At 45.7% G+C, this 21,618-nt stretch overlaps 1 long non-coding RNA gene across 1 annotated transcript in view; it reads right to left on the bottom strand.

The window, feature by feature from the left end:
* Positions 1-21,273, bottom strand: part of LOC141086304 (uncharacterized) — a 200,897-nt gene extending 179,624 nt beyond the window's left edge. Inside the window, exon 1 of the long non-coding RNA XR_012231575.1 lies at positions 20,955-21,273. This is a non-coding gene — a long non-coding RNA (uncharacterized lncRNA). The remainder of the gene's footprint in view (positions 1-20,954) is intronic.
* Between the last annotated feature and the right edge of the window lie 345 nt (positions 21,274-21,618).

Below are 21,618 nucleotides of genomic sequence, written 5' to 3'. Positions count from 1 at the left end.
AGCATACAGAAAAAAATATTTCCCAATTCAAAAATACATTTGCTTTTGCTATAGATGGAAATCTTAATCCCAGATGTGAACATCTTTTAAATGGTATGACATCTATAAAGTGCACCACTCTTAGGGCCCCGTTACACTTAGAGATGCACCAGCAATCCCGACCACGATATGACCCCGGTCAGGATCGCTGGTGCATCGCTAAATGGTCGCTAGTTAGCTGCCAAACAGACAGATCTCAGCAGTGACGCAGCAGCGGTCGTTACTTACCTGTCAGACGCAGCGATGATAACGTCCTCCGCCTGCGTCCAAGCGTCGCTCATCGGCAGGAAGCCGACGACGGGAAACGATCCAGGACATTTTTGCGCGATCAGCGATAGCCAGCGGGGGAGCCGGTCGGAGGTAAGTGTCACATGTAGCGCTATCACTAGCAATATCGCTGCAACGTCACAAAATCGGTGACACTTTAGCGATATCACTATGTGTAACAGGCCCTTTAGTTTACTGTTCCCACAGTATACCTCTCTACAGTTGAGAGAAAGGAGGCAATGTTTCATATTGTAAAAAAGAAAAAAAACCTTTGCACTTTTAACATACAGCTGGAGAACTTATTGAGCACGTCACCAATTTGCTAAGTAAAATTTATTTCTAAAGGTGCTATTGACATTAAATTCTCAGAAGTGGGTAACAACCCATCCAAACCACACAGGCAAAGAAACCAAACCATAGTTTAATTTATGAACATCTACAAATGTTTCTCACTAAACTAGAATATCATCAAAAAGTTAATTTAGTTCAGTTCTTCAATACAAAAATGAAAGTCATATTATATAGTCATTACAGAGTGGTCTATTTCAAGTGTTTATTTCTGTTAATGTTGTTTATTATGGCTTACAACCAATGAAAACCCAAAAGTCATTATCTCAGTAAATTACAATAATTTCTCTCTTGCGGAGGCCCTAGATAAATATCACCAGTGCAATGTATAGGAAGCGGTGATACCGAATGATCAGTGAACGCACATGCGGAATCACCTGCATTCAAAAGCCGGCAGCGCTTTGGACGCAGTGGACATATGTTGTGTTCAAAGCGCTGCCAGTTACTGACCATGTGGAAGTAGCCTTAGATTTCAAAACTGTAAAGCACTGCGGAATATGTTAGCGCTATATAAAAATAAAGATTATTATCTGGTTCAACTGATGGCCTATAAAAAAGTTGTCTCATTACCAAGGTGCCTCACAGAAAGCCTATCATGATGGGTAAAATTAGTGATCTGTCCTAAGACTAGAGATGAGCAAATGTGTTAGGCTCCCTCCTTATTCGGCAAGCTATAGCGCTTACCGAATAAGCTGCAGAGGGAACCCGGATACCTGGAGCGCTCCTGCTGAATAGCTGTCCGGCTCCGCAGCTGCATGTGTTGCAGCTGGGTGACAGTCACAACATATGCATGGAGAGCACAACAAACGCTGTGCAGTGAAATTGTCCTGGTAGTATTATTCTTTAGATCAATGTGAATATGGTGATACCAAGAATAAATACAGTGGCTTGAAAAAGTACTCATACTCTAACTCTTCCACATTACACCCACAAACAAATGTATTTTATGTGATATATTAAACACAAAGTACGGTAGCAAATATTTGTGGCGTGTAAAGGAAATGATATGGCTTTCCAATTATTTTAAAAATATAAATCTGAAAATTGACATGTGCATTTGTATTCAATCCCACTAAATTAAAACTTGGTAGGAACACATTTCACTGCTAATACTGCTCCAAGTCTTTTCGGATATGTCTATCAGCTTTGCATATCTAGAGGCTGAAATTTTATCTCCAGTGCAAACTAGGTCTGGCTCAATGAGATTGTTGGAAAACTTCTGTGGGTAGCAATTTTCAAGTCTTGCCACAGATTCTTAACAGGATTTAGATCTGAACCTTGACTGGCCATTCAAATACATGAATATGCTTTGATCCGAATCATTCCACTGCAGCTCTGGCAGTGTATTTAGAGTTGTTGCCCTGCTGGAAGGTTACCATTATCCTCAGTCTCAAGTCTTGCAGCCTCTAGTAAGCTTTTCTGCAGGATTGCCCTGTATATATAACTGACCAGCGTCCCCTGCTGAAGAAAAGCATCCCCACAGCATAATGCTGCCACCACCACATGTTTGACAGTGGGGATGGTGTTGTCAGGGTGATGTGCAAAAAGTTCTACTTTGGTCTTATCTGACTAGAGCACATTCTTCCTCATGCTAGCTGTGTCCCTTAGTCCCCTTTCACATGTCCGTATATTTCCGGTACCGGAAAAACCAGTACCGGAGATATCCGTGTGTCCGTGTATGTAATATGTGTGGCAACCATGTGCCGCATCAGTACCACAGAGAGCCGCTGGGGAAGAAGCGCTACTGTAAGCATTGTTCCCTGGCGGCTGGTGCCCGGTGTTGTTGATACAAAAAAGGGGGTGTCTGCAGCTCGTCGTGGTGGTGGGGGGGTATGCTTTTCCTGTGGGAAGCCGGGCCATTTCATGAGAGCCTGCCCAGTGCGTGCAAAGTCTCCAGACGAACCTATGCAAGTAGGAGGCGCTAGTTTGTGTACGGAGATGCCTACGGTTCGGGGAGTGGTGTCGGCATGTTTTTACTAGTTTAGTGCACGTGATTATCACTAACAGGTGTGATTGCTCTGGTTTAACTATATAGGTGTGTCTTGTTCTATCATTCACTGTTGGTGATATTGCTCATTTCAACCATCCTTGGTGAAGGAGAGAGAGAGTTCCTGGCAGCTCAGTCAGAGTCCTGGTGTGGAAGGAGTCAGAGAGGAGTTCCTTGCAGCTCTGACAAAGCTTGGTGAAGGAGCAGCTATTCAAGAGGAAAGCTGCATTCTGGTGTTGGACTCTGTTGCTGGGAGCAATAGCAACAGAGCAAAGCTAAGTGGTGTTACCCCTGTTTTGTAACTTTCCTTTTGTGTGTTTCAGTGCAGTGGTGGGATTAGTTTCTGCACTGTCCATTTCATTAGAAAGGGCTAGGTGCAGGGCGAGCTAGGATTCTTAGGTTCCTGATCGGCGCCCGGTGCGGAACAGGCCTAGGGATCATTAGGAGTGTAGAGACACTGACTCAGGGGAGTGCAGGAGGTCTCAACGTCCCCATTCCCTATCGCAGGGCCCTCCATTGTATCAGTTTCCCAGGTGTTTCCCTTTATTATTTAAATTCGCCCTGCTGGAGGCGGTGTATCCAGTTATATGTGTAATAGTGAAATTCGCCAGCTCGAGGCGGTGTATCCGGCTGCACGTTATATTATTTAAATTCGCCCTACTGGAAGCGGTGTATCCAGGGTCACGTGTGCCATAGAATTTCGTCCTGCTGGAGGCGGTGTGTCCAGTCACACGCTGACCATCACATGTGGATTAGGTACACTGAAGGGCTAAGAAAGAAGGTGGCATTTGGATTTGGGAGCGCAGAATTTGCTGAATTTCTTTTGGCGGGTGAGTAGACATTTTGATATATATATATATATTTCCGTTAACAGTTGACAGAACTGAATGAGGAGCTTGCTTTTTTTGTGGATTGAGTTGAAGCTTTTATTGGGAACATTTTTCCATAACATTTGGGATCACATTTTTCCAGCGCTCTATGCTAAGCACTTACTCTCTCTGGGGTTTCCATCTAAATCTCTGAGTGATGTAATTCAGATGAAACCCCTGGGGGATTCACTATAATGAGGCAGCAGTTACTCTGGCCTCTGTTCAGTGGTGTCCTTCTTTTCGGAAGTGAATAAAACTGTGGCCAACGGCACTTTTATGCAATCCTAAAAAGATGGACACCGCCGGATCACAGGTCCTATGGTGCCCACAGTTCCTCCATCTGCCTCATTATAGGGAATCGCCGGAAATCCCAACTAAATCACCTATTTTCAGAGATTGACACGGAAACCCCGATGCAAGCACTCAGCGCCGAGTGCAGGATAAATATGGGCCGAGCCTTACTGCAATCTTTGGGAGGCAGAATGTGAAGAATTGATTTTATTTCTTTTACGCTGTTCCTCGTGCAGTATAAGCTACTATGCGACTTTATTCTTCAGGTCGGTGCGATTACAGCGATACCAGATTTATATCAGGGTTTTTACGTTTGGCTGCTATCACGCACTAAAAAAAATTTAATTGCAAAAAAATAGTTTCTGCATCACCATATTTTGAGAGCTATAATTTTTCAATATTTTTGCCAACAGTCATGAGGACTTGTTTTTTACGGGACGAGTTGACGTTTTAATTGGTACCATTTTCAGTCAACATTTTTTTTTACGCTTTCTATTCTGATTTTTAAGAGGCAAAATGAATAATAACCAGCAATTCTGGATTTTTTTTTTTTTTTTTAAAGGGGGGGGGGTGTCATCCTGAGTGTGGTAAAATTAATAAGGCAGTTTTATTCTTCGGGTCAGTATGATTACAGCGATATCACATTTATGTTTTTTAAGGTTTGGCGCCTTTACACAATAAAAACTATTTCATAGAAAAAAATATTTTGCATCGCTTTATTCTGAAAGCTATAATCATTTAATTTTTATGCTGATGGAGCGGAATGGTGGCTTGTTTTTTTGCAGTACAAGATAACGTTTTCAGCGGTACCATGTTTATTTATATCCGTCTTTTTGATTGCATTTTATTCCATTTTTTGTTCGGAGGTGTGTTAAGGCAATGTTTTTTGCCTTGCTTTTTATTTTTTATTTTTTTTATAGTGTTCACTAAAGGGGTTAACTAGTGGGACGGTTTTATAGGACGGGTCGTTCTGGACGCATTAATATCAAATATGTGTACTTTTATTGTTTATATTTTTTCATACAAATATTTATGGGTACAATATCTTGATTTTTTTATTTTTTCAATATTTTTACACCTACTGTATTTTTTAAGACGCACACCAAATTGAGAAAAAAAAATGAAAAAATTTTTTTTTTTAATAAAATGGTGGTGCTTCTTATAATCCATGCGTCTTCTTATTGCTTACCAGGGATGGTGGCTGGGGTGAAGTGGGGTCCTATGGTCGCTGCTGGAGTAGGTAGGAGTGGAGTGCTGCTGCAGGGTGAGATGAGGGGGTGTCCAATGTGCAGTGCGCTGCTGCGGGTGTCCCTGGCGGCGCTGCTGCCCGGGGTGTCTGGCGCTGCTGCCCGCCGCCACTGCCCAGGATTTCGGTTGCTGCTGCCCGTGGTGTCCACTGCTGCTGCCCGCCACTGCCCGGGATATCTGCCGCTGCGGGGGGCTCTATCGACATTTCTTTAAAAGCCAGAGCCCTCTGGCAGTTCCGTGGTTTCCTCCTGTGTGGTGGACTCCAGTAAAATGGCAGCCGGCGCACGTGCAGAGGGAGATCTCAGCATGGAGATCGTGGGAGATAATAATAATAATAATCTTTATTTATATAGCGCCAACATATTCCGCAGCGCTTTACAGTTTAACAGTTTCAAAACACAAGTCATAAGTAACAACGCTAACAATACAATAATTAAAGCAAAATAAGACGAAATAAGACGACCCTGCTCGTGAGAGCGTACAATCTACAATGAGGTGAGGGAGATACAGAGTACAGGTGTGTATTTACAATGGTGTATTTACAATGAAGGTCCAGCCATCTTGCGGGAGTGAAGGATGGATGGAGATAGTGAATGGGCTACACACGCACACTTACACAGAGAATGACTTTGATTAGTGAATGTGATAAGCCGCTCTGTACAGGTGTGTTTTGAGGGAGCGCCTAAAACTATGCAAATTGTGGATAGTCCTGATTTCTTGGGGTAGAGCATTCCAGAGGATAGGAGCAGCACGGGAGAAGTCTTGGAGTCGGGAGTGGGAGGTACGGATTAGTGCAGAAGTTAGTCGAAAGTCGTTTGCAGAGCGCAGCGATCGGCTAGGCCGATAGACAGAAATGAGAGAAGAGATGTAAGGGGGTGCCGCACTGTGGAGAGCTTTGTGGGTGAGAACAAGTACTTTGAATTGGATCCTATAATGAATGGGCAGCCAATGTAAGGACTGGCGAAGAGCGGACGCGTCCGAGTACCGATTACCCAGATGGACGATCCTGGCTGCTGCATTGAGTATGGACTGGAGAGGGGATAGTCGAGTGACGGGGAGGCCAATTAATAGAGCGTTGCAGTAATCCAGGCGAGAGTGGATCAATGCAACAGTGAGGGTTTTTGTTGTTTCCATAGTGAGAAAAGGGCGGATTCTAGAGATGTTCTTTAGGTGTAAGCGGCAAGAGATTGTATATGGGATGTAAAGGAGAGATTGGTGTCAAACATAACACCCAGACAGCGCACCTGCTGCCGGGGTGTTATTGTGGTACCACCCACGGAGAGGGAAATGTCAGATTTAGGGAGGTTAGTAGACGGCGGGAGCAGAAGAAGTTCAGTTTTGGAGAGGTTGAGTTTCAGATAGAGAGCGGACATGATATTGGAGACTGCGGACAGACAGTCACTGGCGTTCTGTAGTACAGCGGGGGTAAGGTCGGGGGAAGACGTGTATAGTTGTGTGTCATCAGCATAAAGATGGTACTGAAAGCCAAATCTGCTGATGGTCTGTCCAATTGGGGCCGTGTAGAGAGAGAAAAGAAGGGGGCCAAGGACTGAGCCCTGAGGTACCCCGACAGCAAGAGGAAGAGGAGATGACGTGGAGCCAGAGAACAAAACACTGAAGGAGCGGTCAGAGAGATAGGAAGAGAACCAGGAGAGTGCAGTGTCCTTAATGCCTAGTGACTGGAGCCTAGAGAGTAGGAGATGGTGGTCAACAGTATCGAAAGCTGCAGATAGGTCAAGAAGAATGAGCAGAGAGTGGTCACCGTTACGTTTTGCTGTCAGAAGGTCATTGGTCACTTTGATGAGTGCAGTTTCAGTCGAATGTAGGGGGCGGAAGCCGGACTGTGAAGGGTCTAGAAGGGAGTGAATGGAGAGGTAACGGGTAAGGCGGGAGTAAACTAGGCGTTCCAAAAGTTTAGAGATGAAGGGGAGATTGGAGACTGGTCTGTAGTTGTTTGTGCAGGATGGGTCGAGAGCAGGTTTCTTTAGTAGTGGAGTAACGATGGCGTGTTTGAAGGAGGATGGGAAAATGCCCGAGGAGAGGGAGAGATTAAAGATTGTAGTTAGGTGGGTTGTGACGACTGGAGAGAGAGACTGGAGGAGATGTGAGGGAATGGGGTCGGTAGTGCATGTAGTCGGACGAGAAGAAGAGAGGAGTCTGGAGACTTCTTCTTCTGTTATGGGATCAAATGTGGAGAGTGAGCCAGGGGAGATGTAGGAAGGGATGGGAGTCACAGCACTTGGTGGTTGGGAGCAGATTTCTTGACGGATATTATCTATTTTTTCTGTAAAGTGGGAGGCCAGGTCATCAGCACAAATGTCTGTGATAGGGGCTTGTGCTTTTGGCCTGAGGAGGGAGTGAAAAATGTCAAAAAGTTTCTTGGGGTTGTTGGCTAGTGAGGAGATCAGGGTGGTGAAGTAGGTCTGTTTGGCAAGGTGAAGGGCAGCGTTATAGGTTCTTAACATAAATTTGAAGTGGATGAAGTCTTCTGGTGTGCGGGTTTTTCTCCATAGGCGTTCAGCACTCCTGGAGCATCGCTGGAGAAGTTGAGTTTGCGATGTGAGCCAGGGCTCTTTTACTCTGTGTTTGGAGGTTCTGAGGGTGAGGGGAGCTACTTGGTCAAGGGTGCTTCTAAGAGTGTTATTGTAGTGATGAACAGCCAGATTAGGACAGGAAAGAGAGGAGATTGGGGACAGAGATGAGTGTAGGGAATCTGAAAGTGTCTGAGGGTTAATAGCTTGTAGATTTCTGACTGTGTGGTAGGTAGGAATGAGCTGGGGTGGGCGAGGATTTGTGAGCGTGAAGGAGAGAATGTTGTGGTCAGAGAGTGGAAGCGGTGAGTTGTTTAGGTGGGAGATTGAACAGAGCCGGCAGAAGACCAGATCAAGGGTGTTACCGTCCTTATGTGTCTCAGAGGTTGAAAGCTGTGAGAGGCCTAGAGAGGTGGTAAGTAGAGTTGAGCGATACCGTCCGATACTTCAAAGTATCGTATCGGATGGTATCGGCCGATCTTTAAAAAAAGTATCGGTATCGCCGATTCCGATACCGGAAGTCCCATTCAAGTCTATGGGACTTCCGGTATCGGAATAAGAAAAACCCTTTCCTGCCCTTGTACAGCCTCTCTGGGGTCTGTACGGGCCTTTCGGGGGGCTGTGCCGGCCTGCCAGGGGGTCTGTGCAGGCTCCGGTGGTCTGTGCAGGCTCCGGGGGGCTGTGCCGGCCTGCCGGTGGTCTGTGCAGGCTCCGGGGGGCTGTGCCGGCCTGCCGGGGGGCTGTGCCGGCCTGCCGGGGGGCTGTGCCGGCCTGCCGGGGGGCTGTGCAGGCATCGTTCGATGGGACTACAAGTCCCATCGGACGATGCCTGCTACCATGACAGTGATTGACACATTAGCCAATGATGGGACAGTAGTAGTCCCATCATCCGGCTAATGTGTTAAATGTAAAAAAAAAAAAAAAAAAAATTACATGCTACATACATACAACATGCATACTACATACATGCTACATTCATACTACATACTACATACATGCTACATTCATACTACATAAATACTACATGCAACATACATACTACATGTATACTACATGCATGCTACATACATACTGCATGCTACATACATACCACATATATACTACATACATACTACATGCATGCTACATGCTACATATATACTACATGCATGCTACATACATACTACATGCTACATACTACATATATACTACATGCATGCTACATACATACTACATGCTACATACATACTACATATATACTACATGCATGCTACATACATACTACATGCTACATACATACTACATACATACTACATACATACTACATGCATGCTACATACATAACACATATATACTACATGCATGCTACATACATACTACATGCTACATACTACATATATACTACATGCATGCTACATACATACTACATATATACTACATACTACATACATACTACATGCTACATATATACTACATGCATGCTACATACATACTACATATATACTACATACATACTACATACATACTACATACATACTACATGCATGCTACATACATACCACATACATAACACATATATACTACATGCATGCTACATACATACTACATGCATGCTACATACATACTACATATATACTACATGCATGCTACATACATACTACATGCTACATACATACCACATACATACTACATATATACTAACTGCATGCTACATACATACTGCATGCTACATGCATGCTACATACATACTACATACATACTACATGCTACATACATACCACATATATACTACATACATACAATACATTCATACAATACATACATAGACATACAGTACATATAACATAGAGTAACATACTTTCCAATACTTGTCACATTGTTCCCCGAAGCCATTGTCTTTTCCGGAATAAATATTAACATAACAAACCACAAAAATACTCACCCACGATCCGAAGCAGTCCACGAGTGTGTCCCACGACGATCTTGGGTAGAGAACTGCAGCATCAGCTGTTGCTGCCGTTCTCTACGGGCTGCAGGAATCCAATGACGGAAGGTAGGTATCCTTCCGCACTGTATTCCTCCGCCACTTAAAAAAAAAAAAGTCCCTAGTCTCACTTTATGCCATTGCTGTGTGGGAATTTCCCACGCAGCAATGGCATAAAGTGAGACTAGGGACTTTTTTTTTTTTTTAAGTGGCGGAGGAATACAGTGCGGAAGGATACCTACCTTCCGTCATTGGATTCCTGCAGCCCGTAGAGAACGGCAGCATCATCTGATGCTGCAGTTCTCTACCCAAGATCGTCGTGGGACACACTCGTGGACTGCTTCGGATCGTGGGTGAGTATTTTTGTGGTTTATGTTAATATTTATTCCGGAAAAGACAATGGCTTCGGGGAACAATGTGACAAGTATTGGTAAGTATGTTACTCTATGTTATATGTACTGTATGTCTATGTATGTATTGTATGTATGTAGTATATATGTGGTATGTATGTAGCATGTAGTATGTATGTAGTATGTATGTAGCATGCAGTATGTATGTAGCATGCATGTAGTATATATGTAGTATGTATGTAGCATGCATGTAGTATATATGTAGCATGTATGTAGTATGTATGTGGTATGTATGTAGCATGTAGTATGTATGTAGTATGTATGTAGTATGTATGTAGTATGTATGTGGCATGTAGTATGTATGTAGCATGCATGTAGTATGTATGTAGCATGCATGTAGTATGTATGCAGTATGTATGTAGTATGTAGCATGTATGTAGTATGTATGTGGTATGTATGTAGCATGTAGTATGTATGTAGCATGCATGTAGTATGTATGTGGTATGTATGTAGTATGTATGTGGCATGCATGTAGTATGTATGTGGCATGCATGTAGTATGTATGTAGCATGCATGTAGTATGTATGTAGCATGCATGTAGTATGTATGTAGTATGTATGTAGCATGCAGTATGTATGTAGCATGTATGTAGTATGTATGTAGTATATATGTAGTATGTATGTAGTATATATGTAGTATGTATGTAGCATGTAGTATGTATGTAGCATGCATGTAGTATGTATGTAGCATGCAGTATGTATGTAGCATGCATGTAGTATGTATGTAGCATGTATGTAGCATGTATGTAGTATTTTTTTTAACATTTAACACATTAGCCGGATGATGGGACTACTACTGTCCCATCATTGGCTAATGTGTCAATCACTGTCATGGTAGCAGGCATCGCACGATGGGACTTGTAGTCCCATCGGACGATGCTTGCACAGACCCCCGGACATCAGCACAGCCCCCCGGCAGGCCGGCACAGCCCCCCGGCAGGCCGGTACAGACCCCCACAGGGTGCACAGACCACCGGCAGGCCGGCACAGCCCCCCGGCAGGCCGGTACAGACCCCCACAGGGTGCACAGACCACCGGCAGGCCGGCACAGCCCCCCGGCAGGCCGGTACAGACCCCGGGCAGTCCACACAGCCCCCCGGCAGGCCGGCACAGCCCCCCGGCAGGCCGGCAGAGACCCCCGGAAGGCCCGAAATGACGGCGCATCATGATGCGCACACACCGCGCATCATGATGACGTCAGTCTGTCAATCAACTTTGAACTTCTGATTCCGATGCCGAATTCCGATATTGAAAAAATATCGGAAGTCGGTATCGGAATTCCGATACAGCAAGTATCGGCCGATACCCGATACTTGCGGTATCGGAATGCTCAACACTAGTGGTAAGTGATAGAAGCTGGGATGCAGATGTGGAATTAGGGCTGTTAATGGGGATGTTGAAGTCTCCCAGGATGAGGGTTGGTAGTTCTGAGGACATGAAGTGTGGCAGCCAGGCTGAAAAGTGGTCAAGGAAGAGGGTGGGTGAGCCTGGGGGCCGGTATATGACCGCTACCCTGAGGGAGAGGGGACGGAAGAGCCTGATGGTGTGGACCTCAAAAGAAGGGAATAAGAGTGATGGGACTGGGGGGATGACCTGGAAAGTGCATTGTGGGGACAGGAGTATGCCAACTCCACCACCAGGTCTGTTTGTGGGTCTCGGGGAGTGAGAGAATTGTAAGCCACCGTAGGAAATGGCAGCAGGAGAGACAGTGTCAGAATCCTGAATCCAGGTTTCAGTGAGGGCCAACAGATTAAGAGTTGTTCAGAAAGTAGTTGTGTAGGAAAGGAAGCTTGTTACAAGCAGACCGTGGATTCCAGAGGGCACAATTAAAAGATTGAGATGAGGGAGTGCAGGGAGATGAAATCTCATCTCCTGAGATCTCCGTCTGCGCTTGCGCCGCCCCCAGCGGCCATTTTACTGGAGATCACCGCACAGGAGGAAACCACAGAACTGCCAGGGGGCTCTGGCTTTTCCCGAAATGTCGGCAGAGCCCCCCGCAGCGGCGGATATCCTGGGCAGCGGTGGCAGCAGCGGACTGACATCCCAGGCATCAGCACGGCAGCAGTGGACACCCCCTCATCCCAGACTGCAGCAACGGTACGGGTAAGCGGTGTAAGGTAGCGCTGTCATTCGGGTAGGGGATACTCGCTTGGCAGCCAAATAATCACATACAGCACGGGTTTTCCATAAAACAATCACAGTCCATGCGGTTTATTTAGGCATCATAAACCATGACCAGCAACATAAAATTGGTATCAACAGCATAGCGTCCATGACAGAGCTTCCCTCTATTATCACTGTGGTCACACAGGTTGTGCCATGTCCAGCACACAGGCTCTCTTAGCCTCACAGTTATATTCCCTCTCTGGGTTTACCTCATGGCTGCTTCACCATGCTGCAGACGTTCATTCCCTCCAGGGAACTATCAGGCACGTGCAGCCATTAAACACAGCGTTCACTTGCTGTCAGGAAGACAGCCCCATCTCTCTCAGACGGGACCTTCCAAAATGGACCAATTGGGTCCCTGCATTCACTCCATGTGACCTACCCTGGCCACCTTATATGGTCTGTAGCCACGCCCACCGGGCCACATGGCTATGACCTCATCACAGGTCCTTCAACCACTCCTACACACTAATAGCGTTCTTAAACACACCCTCTGGGTGGGTTTGTAGGTAACTGGTCTAGCCCCTCTCATCAGCTACCTGGAGACTTCCCAAACACATTGAAACAGCACCTCAGCAGTATAACTGCTGATCTACACACACAAGTCTCCATCCCAAGGCCACCCACCATGAGATACATAACGGTCATTCAGTATTCTGCCACTCATCCTCTCTCCTGGGACATCCACACAGCGCCCCCTAGTGGACACAGTGGTCACTACACCACATAGGTTACCGGTATATCCACATTGTAAGACGCACCCCCATTTCCCCAAGTTTGGGGGAAAAAAGTGCGTCTTACAAAGCGAAAAATATTTTTTTTTTTTACTTTGTCCCACTATTGAACTATCATTTTTTGCAGGCTGATCGCTTTGTATAGCAAGGGGATGCAGGAGCTGCCAATTGCTGATCATGCACTGCGCGTGATCAAGCAACTTTCCTAGCCCTGGTGACCCAGATGTTGTCATGATGACATCGGGTCACCATAGCAACGATCGGCATAACGCTTCACGCTGCAGGGTCTCCGATTCAAGGGCTGTCATTGTTCTGCTGGTTCCCGGAAACCTGCGATTGCATCATTTAGGGGGTCAAAGTGTCGGGAGCGATGCAGGACTGCTCCTGGCACTTAGTGCCAGATGTCAACTGTCAAAATCAGCCAGTTGTGATTTGTGCACTATCGTCATGACGTAATAATTCCGCAAAAAAAAACAACATCACGGAAAAAAAATGCAGCATGTTCATTAATTTTTAGGAAAATCTGTGGATTTGCCACTATGTTCATTGTATTAAAATGCTACGGAAAAAAACGCGAAAAATAAGTGCAAAAGACGCGGAAAAAAAATGCGAATTTCGTGTGGAGTCAGGTTTTGCGAAGGAAAATTCTGCTTATGTAGGCACATAGCCTTAAAGGGTGTTATCCGAGAGTTTAATATTTTTGAGTATGAGACTAGAAAAAAATTTGATCATGAGACTAAGAATTTACAGGCTGGTAGCTGCTACTTGCCTATTCATTTATATACATCTACTCCCTGTACATTTGGAGTACAACAAATATATACCATATGCATTTGTGTAATTTATATCCTGGCCGCTGCATTCACACACATCCACCGCCCTGGCATTAACTCTCTACACTCCATCCATATCGGCCCCTCACTACTTTCCTCTTCTATATATAGCACTCACGCTCTTTTCACATTGTTAAATTGCACATATCCATTCAGTCCCACCATTCAACATAAGAGACGCTCCCACAAATCACTCAACCATCTGCTCACTCTTTCTATCCTCCTTCTCCTAGTCGCAGGAGACATTGCTCCCAACCCTGGTCCCCCCATGTTATAGAAAGTCAAACCCCCCAACTGCTACACTCAGAAACCCCTCTAATCTTATTAATATTCCCTGCATGCCTTCTGTCTCTCTTAACTGTGCCCTTTGGAATTCTCGCTCAGTGTGTAACAAACTCTCCTTCATCCATGACTTCTTCCTTTCTAATTCTCTTAACCTCCTGGCTGTTACTGAAACCTGGATCCAGCAGTCAGACACTACCGCTGCTGCTCTTTCATATGGGGGATTACATTTCTCTCATACCCCAAGATCAGACAAAAGAGCAGGTGGAGGCGTTGGTCTGCTTCTATCACCAAAATGTACCTTTCAGGTTATCCCTCAAGTATCCTCACTAGTCTTACCTTCTTTTGAGGTCCATGCTGTCAGACTCTACACCCCCTTCTCCATGCGAGTGGTGGTAGTGTATCGTCCTCCCGGCCCCTCCCATCAGTTCCCGGATCATTTTGCCACTTGGCTTCCACATTTTCTCTCCTGTGACATCCCTACCCTTATCATGGGCGATTTCAACATCCCCATTGCTCTTCCCCTCTCCCCATCTGCTACTCACCTTTTATCTCTAACCTCCTCGTTTGGCCTTTCACAGCTTACTAATTCTCCAATGCATGAAGACAGAAACTCCCTCGACTTGGTCTTCTCTCGGCTTTGTGCAGTTGATGATTTCACAAACTCCCCTCTCCCGCTCTCTGATCACAACCTTCTTTCATTCTCTATCAAGAACTGCCAGGCCGCTCAGGTCACCCCCACTGTCCATACTTATAGAAGCATACAGGCCATTAACACCCAGAAACTTACGATGAACTTGCGGTCTTCATTGGCCCCTATCTTCTCCCTCTCATCTCCTGATTCTGCACTGAAGCATTACAATGAAACACTTCAAAGTGCCCTGGATGATTTTGTCTCTAATGATCTACTAACAGCTAAATCTAACGATCACTACTCCATGCTAATTCTCTTGGATCTCTCTGCAGTATTCGACACAGTGGATCAACAGCTCCTCCTCACTATGCTCCGCTCCATCGGCATCAAGTACACCGTTCTCTCCTGGTTTTCCTCCTATCTCTCTGACCGCTCCTTTACTGTATCTTTTGCCGGCTCCTCCTCCTCTCATCTTCCCCTTACTGTTGGGGTTCCTCAAGGATTGGTTCTAGGCCCCCTCCTCTTCTCCTTGTACACTGCCCCTATTGGTCAAACAATCAGTAGATTTGGTTTCCAGTACCATCTCTATGCTGATGACACCCAATTATACGCTTCTTCTCCTGACATCACGCCAGCCTTTCTAGAAAACACAGGCGATTGTCTAAACGCTGTGTCTAACATCATGTCCTCACTATATCTGAAACTGAACCTGTCAAAGACTGAACTCCTTGTGTTTCCTCCCTCTACTAATGCACCTATATCCGACACTGCCATTTCCGTGTGTGGTTCCACTATTACTCCAAAGCAACATGCCCGCTGACTTGGGGTCATACTTGACTCCGAGCTTTCATTCACCCCCCCACATCCAATCACTGGCTCGCTCTTGTTATCCGCATCTCAAAAACATTTCTAGAATTCGACCTTTTCTTACCTTTGACTCTGCAAAAACTCTTACTGTTTCTTATTCATTCTCGTCTGGACTATTGTAACTCTCTTCTAATCGGTCTCCCTCTTACCAAACTTTCCCCCCTCCAATGACTTGAATGCTGCAGCCAGGATCATATTCCTCGCCAATCGTTACACCGATGCCTCAACCTTGTGCCAGTCCTTACACTGGCTACCCATCCACTCCAGAATCCAGTACAAACTTATTGCCCTCACCCACTAAGCACTCCATGGCTCAGCACCACCCTACATCTCCTCCCTTGTTTCAGTCTACCACCCTACCAGTGTCCTCCGTTCTGCTGAAGAGCTGAGGTTAGCATCCTCGATAATCATAACCTACCACTCCCGTCTCCAAGACTATACACGTACAGCGCCAATTCTTTGGAATGCACTTCCCAGGTCAATACGAGTAGTCCCCAATCCCTACAATTTTAAGCGTGCCCTGAAAACTCATTTATTCAGACTGGCCTACCGCCTCAACACATTAACCTAACTATTCCTGTGTGGCACAGTCAAAAGTTTTACCATAACCAGGTTCCCCGTATCATGTCCCCACATGCTTTATGCATCTATTAGCCCTCTGTGTCCGTACTGTTACACACTTACAGTGCCTACAAGTAGTATTCAACCCCCTGCAGATTTAGCAGGTTTGATAAGATGCAAATAAGTTAGAGCCTTCAAACTTCACACAAGAGCAGGATTTATTAACAGATGCATAAATCTTACAAACCAAAACGTTATGTTGCTCAGTTAAATTTTAATAAATTTTAAACATAAAAGTGTGGGTCAATTATTATTCAAACCCTAGGTTTAATATTTTGTGGAATAACCCTTGTTTGCAATTACAGCTAATAATCGTCTTTTATAAGACCTGATCAGGCCGGCACAGGTCTCTGGAGTTATCTTGGCCCACTCCTCCATGCAGATCTTCTCCAAGTTATCTAGGTTCTTTGGGTGTCTCATGTGGACTTTAATCTTGAGCTCCTTCCACAAGTTTTCAATTGGGTTAAGGTCAGGAGACTGACTAGGCCACTCCAACACCTTGATTTTTTGCCTCTTGAACCAGGCCTTGGTTTTCTTGGCTGTGTGCTTTGGGTCATTGTCTTGTTGGAAGATGAAATGACGACCCATCTTAAGATCCTTGATGGAGGAGCGGAGGTTCTTGGCCAAAATCTCCAGGTAGGCCGTGCTATCCATCTTCCCATCGATGCGGACCAGATGGCCAGGCCCCTTGGCTGAGAAACGGCCCCACAGCATGATGCTGCCACCACCATGCTTGACTGTAGGGATGGTATTCTTGGGGTCGTATGCAGTGCCATCCAGTCTCCAAACGTCACGTGTGTGGTTGGCACCAAAGATCTCGATCTTGGTCTCATCAGACCAGAGAACCTTGAACCAGTCTGTCTCAGAGTCCTCCAAGTGATCATGAGCAAACTGTAGACGAGCCTTGACATGACGCTTTGAAAGTAAAGGTACCTTACGGGCTCGTCTGGAACGGAGACCATTGCGGTGGAGTACGTTACTTATGGTATTGACTGAAACCAATGTCCCCACTGCCATGAGATCTTCCCAGAGCTCCTTCCTTGTTGTCCTTGGGTTAGCCTTGACTCTTCGGACAAGCCTGGCCTCGGCACGGGAGGAAACTTTCAAAGGCTGTCCAGGCCGTGGAAGGCTAACAGTAGTTCCATAAGGCTTCCACTTCCGGATGATGCTCCCAACAGTGGAGACAGGTAGGCCCAACTCCTTGGAAAGGGTTTTGTACCCCTTGCCAGCCTTGTGACCCTCCACGATCTTGTCTCTGATGGCCTTGGAATGCTCCTTTGTCTTTCCCATGTTGACCATGTATGAGTGCTGTTCACAAGTTTGGGGAGGGTCTTAAATAGTCAGAAAAGGCTGGAAAAAGAGATAATTAATCCAAACATGTGAAGCTCATTGTTCTTTGTGCCTGAAATACTTCTTAATACTTTAGGGGAACCAAACAGAATTCTGGTGGTTTGAGGGGTTGAATAATAAATGACCCTCTGAATAAACTTTTCACAATTTAAAAAAAAATTAAACAAAGAAATAACATTCTTTTTTGCTGCAGTGCATTTCACACTTCCAGGCTGATCTACAGTCCAAATGTCACAATGCCAAGTTAATTCCGAATGTGTAAACCTGCTAAATCTGCAGGGGGTTGAATACTACTTGTAGGCACTGTAACATTATGGCTGGTCCAAACAATCAGGGCACTTGTTACCACCCACCTTTCGTGTCTCCCCTTTTTCCCTCATAGACTGTAAGCTTGCGAGCAGGACCCTCATTCCTCTTGGTATTTGTTATAATCTATGTGATTATTGTTATGCTGTAATGTCTATCGTCTGTACAAATCCCCTCTGAAATGTAAAGTGCTGCGGAATATGTTGGCGTTATAGAAATAAAACTTATTATTATTATTCTGCCAGCACCGATCTCTGACGGCTCAGAGTGGTCTTGGACCGCTTCTGCCGAATATTCTGGAACTTCCACTGAGGTCATGTAAACAGACCAGCATCTTCTCTTCCGCTCTGTTGATTGGGATGTTACTGCAGAGGTCATGCCAATTGTTAGTCGGCTTCCACTGCCCAACTGCAGGGAGGCGTTTGTCAATCAACAAGAAGTCTAAAGTGACAACCTGTCCACAGAGAAGACTGGAAGAGGAGGTGCTGCTCTGCTCAGGAGGGGTGAAATGATGTAGGGGAATCACCGGCTGAGTCAACAGATGTTCCCCTTGCAGAGCAGGCAGTTACTAATTACCTTTCTGTTAGCGCTTAGCCCCATATGCAACAGTATTAAAAGTGCTGCATAAATCCTTTAACAGTTCAAGCAAAGTGGATGAGATTTCATGAAGTCATGCCTACTGACACTGTTCACGTGAGCTTTTGTTTTCTATAGGCTTCTCTAGGGAGCCTGAAAAAAAAAAAAAAGTATAAAAAAAAGGGAAAAATATAATCAGAGGGGATTGCCACCATTATTTAAATTAGTACACATGCGTAGTAAGCTGCGTTCCCGCACTTAATACGCATGAGACTAGGAAGATAATGTGGTTTTACTGCATCTAATGATAGTGTATGGGAAATTTACACTGCGGAGAATGAGCGTCTCCGCAACATAAATAGACATGCTGCGGTCTGGAAAGACGCGCCGCATATCCGTCTCTGCGGGAATCAGTTCAGCAATAGCCCGCAGGGGATGCTGCAGGTTGGACATTGTGGATGTAAGCAGCATCCAACCTGCAGTGTTTACTGACCGTGGGAACATACCCCAATATATCTGCAAACAGGAAATCATTTTTTTTCCTTCCCAGAAGCCAACTTTCAATTAGCTTTATTTCAAGTGACAAAAAAAACCGCATGCAATGAAAAAACACATCAAAAACGCATGTAAAAAATGCATGTGACCTGCCAGTGACCTCAAATGCAGATTTGGTGCAGATTTCACCTGCGTCAATTCCTGAGCCATTCCTGATCGTGTGCACATACTCTAAAAGTGCGATGAGACAAACTGTGTTTTAGGCTATGTGCACATGTCCCGAATTCCCACGGAAATTTCCGCGGGAATTCCGCAACTCCCTGCCGTGGGAAATCCCACGTATTTCCCTGGTTTTAACTAGTGTTTTGCAAGCGTAATTAGCTTGCAGAATGCTAGCATTTTCCAAGCTATCTGTAGCATCACTTGGAAAACTGATTGACAGGTTGGTCACACTCGTGAAACAGTGTTTGACTAGTGAGACCAACTTTTTACTATTGAGGCCGCCTATGCAGCATCAGCAGTAAAAAGATATAAAGTTAAAAATAATAAAAAAAATAAAAAAAATTGTGTTTTTCCTCACCTTCCAGCGTCCCGCGCAGCGTCCCCGATCATCGCGATGCTCCCGGCAAGTCCCGTTCCCAGCGATAACGACCTTTGATGATGCAGCGGTCTCGCGAGACCGCTACGTCATTGTCGCAAGGCATCACTGGGAACGGGAGTTGGCGGGAGCATCGCTGAGGCCTGGGGGCACTGCGTGGGACGCCGGAAGGTGAGAATATCACAATTTTTTATTTTAATTCTATTTTTTACAAGGCTATGGTACCCAAGGTCTGGAAGAGAATCTCCTCTCCTCCAGACCCTGGGTACCATCCGCACATTTTCCGCATGGTGGGCATAGCCACATGCGGAAAGTAAGTGGGACAATGCATTCCTATGTGTGCGGAATTCCCACGATTCCGCATAAAGAATGAGCATGCTGCGTTTTTTTCCGCAATGTGATTTTGCTGTGGAAAAATACGCAGCATTAGCACAGCATGTGCGGAATGCCATTGAATACAATGGGTTGCTTATTTTATGCGTTTTCGCAGCGAAAAAACGCGGCAATAACGCATAAAATCCGCGGGAATTCCAGATGTGTGCTCATAGCCTTAGTGCTGCCCCCCCCTCTCTCCTTCAGGCAGTGTCTGTCTTTCTGGGACAAGAACTTAGACTACAGGCCCGATTAAATAATCTACTTGTGCCTTGTTTGTTTTCTTGAGTTTATAGTATTTTTTTTTTTGTTTGTGACATTTTCATAGTGACATTTTTTAAATCCACTTTATGTGTGTTCATTTTTATTTTTTGATGGCTACTGTGGGTTTAGTTTTCAGATTTTTGCCCGATCAATGGAGACTTTTCTACAAATCGCAACGTTTGCCGTAAATGTCCTTCAGTCCCCCCAGGAGCGATTTTACGTCATTCTGTCATCACATTGTAAAACTTGTACCTTTTTCAGCTACGGTAAGTAAAAAGGTTAAAAGCTGACGTATGGATCAATATAAAGAAGAAAAATGAAAAACTCAATTTCATACACATGCATTGTTTTCTTATAGACAAACATGGTTATATTTTGCCACATGTCAGGTTAACATCTAACTGCAGGGTTGTTGTTTTTTTTCAAAAAATAAATAAATTCAGCACGAACATCTATAGGACAGATTTACCAATGTGATTGCACAGAGATCTGGCACACATCATTTTTGGTAAGTCTTCTCTCAAACGTGCCCAAAAATACCTGATTTTCAAGATGCGCTCAGTCTGAAGTCTAATGCTAGCCTCATGCAGTCTAACGATAAGGGGTTAAAAAGTGACAAGCAGCCACCATTTTTAAAGCCACATTCCTTACAGGTCCTGTATTCCTTCTCAGACCACTAATCCCAGGGCTGGCAGCCCCCAGTCCCAGTCAGTGGGGCAGGGAAGAGCAGCAGCACAGCCCCTGTGTCACCTGCTGACCCAGCCACCCTCAGGGGCAGCCCCAGGTGCCCAGATATACCTAGCACCAGGCTGGGCACAGGCAGCCCCTCCACCATGTCCAGCAGAGCTGCAGCCCTTCCAAGCCCAGAACACCAGGTACACTGCACAGAGAGGGCACCACTCACCTCAGCAAGGACTGTCCCACGCCAAGTACAGGAACACTCCAAGGAAGTCCTGGAAGCTCCTCAGTGTGACAAGAAATCCGACCAAGAGCTCAGAGGAGCAAGGTAAAAAGTTACTTTCCCCGGAGCAGTGAGTGCGACATCCTCCTCTCCCAGCAGCGTGCACCTCTCCCCTGTTATCTGTCTTTGTAACAGGAGGCGCTCACTGCACATGCGCACTGCAGTCAGCCTCCCTGCTGCACGGACTTCACACGCTGTGTGGTGTGGGGGAGATCAGGGGAGGATCCGTACGGACAGGGCGAAAGGGTCCTACAAAGCAGCCCCACACTGAGGTGAGTACGGTCAGAGATACAGCAGCCCCGCACTGAGGTGAGTACGGTCAGATACAGCAGCCCTGCACTGAGGTGAGTATGGTCCGAGATACAGCAGCCCTGCACTGAGGTGAGTATGGTCCGAGATACAGCAGCCCCACACTGAGGTGAGTACGGTCAGAGATACAGCAGCCCCGCACTGAGGTGAGTACGGTCAGATACAGCAGCCCTGCACTGAGGTGAGTATGGTCCGAGATACAGCAGCCCCGCACTGAGGTGAGTGCGGTCAGAGATACAGCAGCCCCACACTGAGGTGAGTACGGTCAGAGATACAGCAGCCCCGCACTGAGGTGAGT

Source organism: Dendrobates tinctorius, unplaced genomic scaffold (genome assembly GCF_039654945.1).
Source record: "Dendrobates tinctorius isolate UK_male_01 unplaced genomic scaffold, ASM3965494v1 ptg000031l, whole genome shotgun sequence".
In the NCBI taxonomy this organism is placed as follows: Eukaryota; Metazoa; Chordata; class Amphibia; order Anura; family Dendrobatidae; genus Dendrobates; species Dendrobates tinctorius.
The sequence above is the reverse complement of the archived record's forward strand: the minus strand, read 5'-3'. Positions and strand labels throughout refer to the sequence as shown.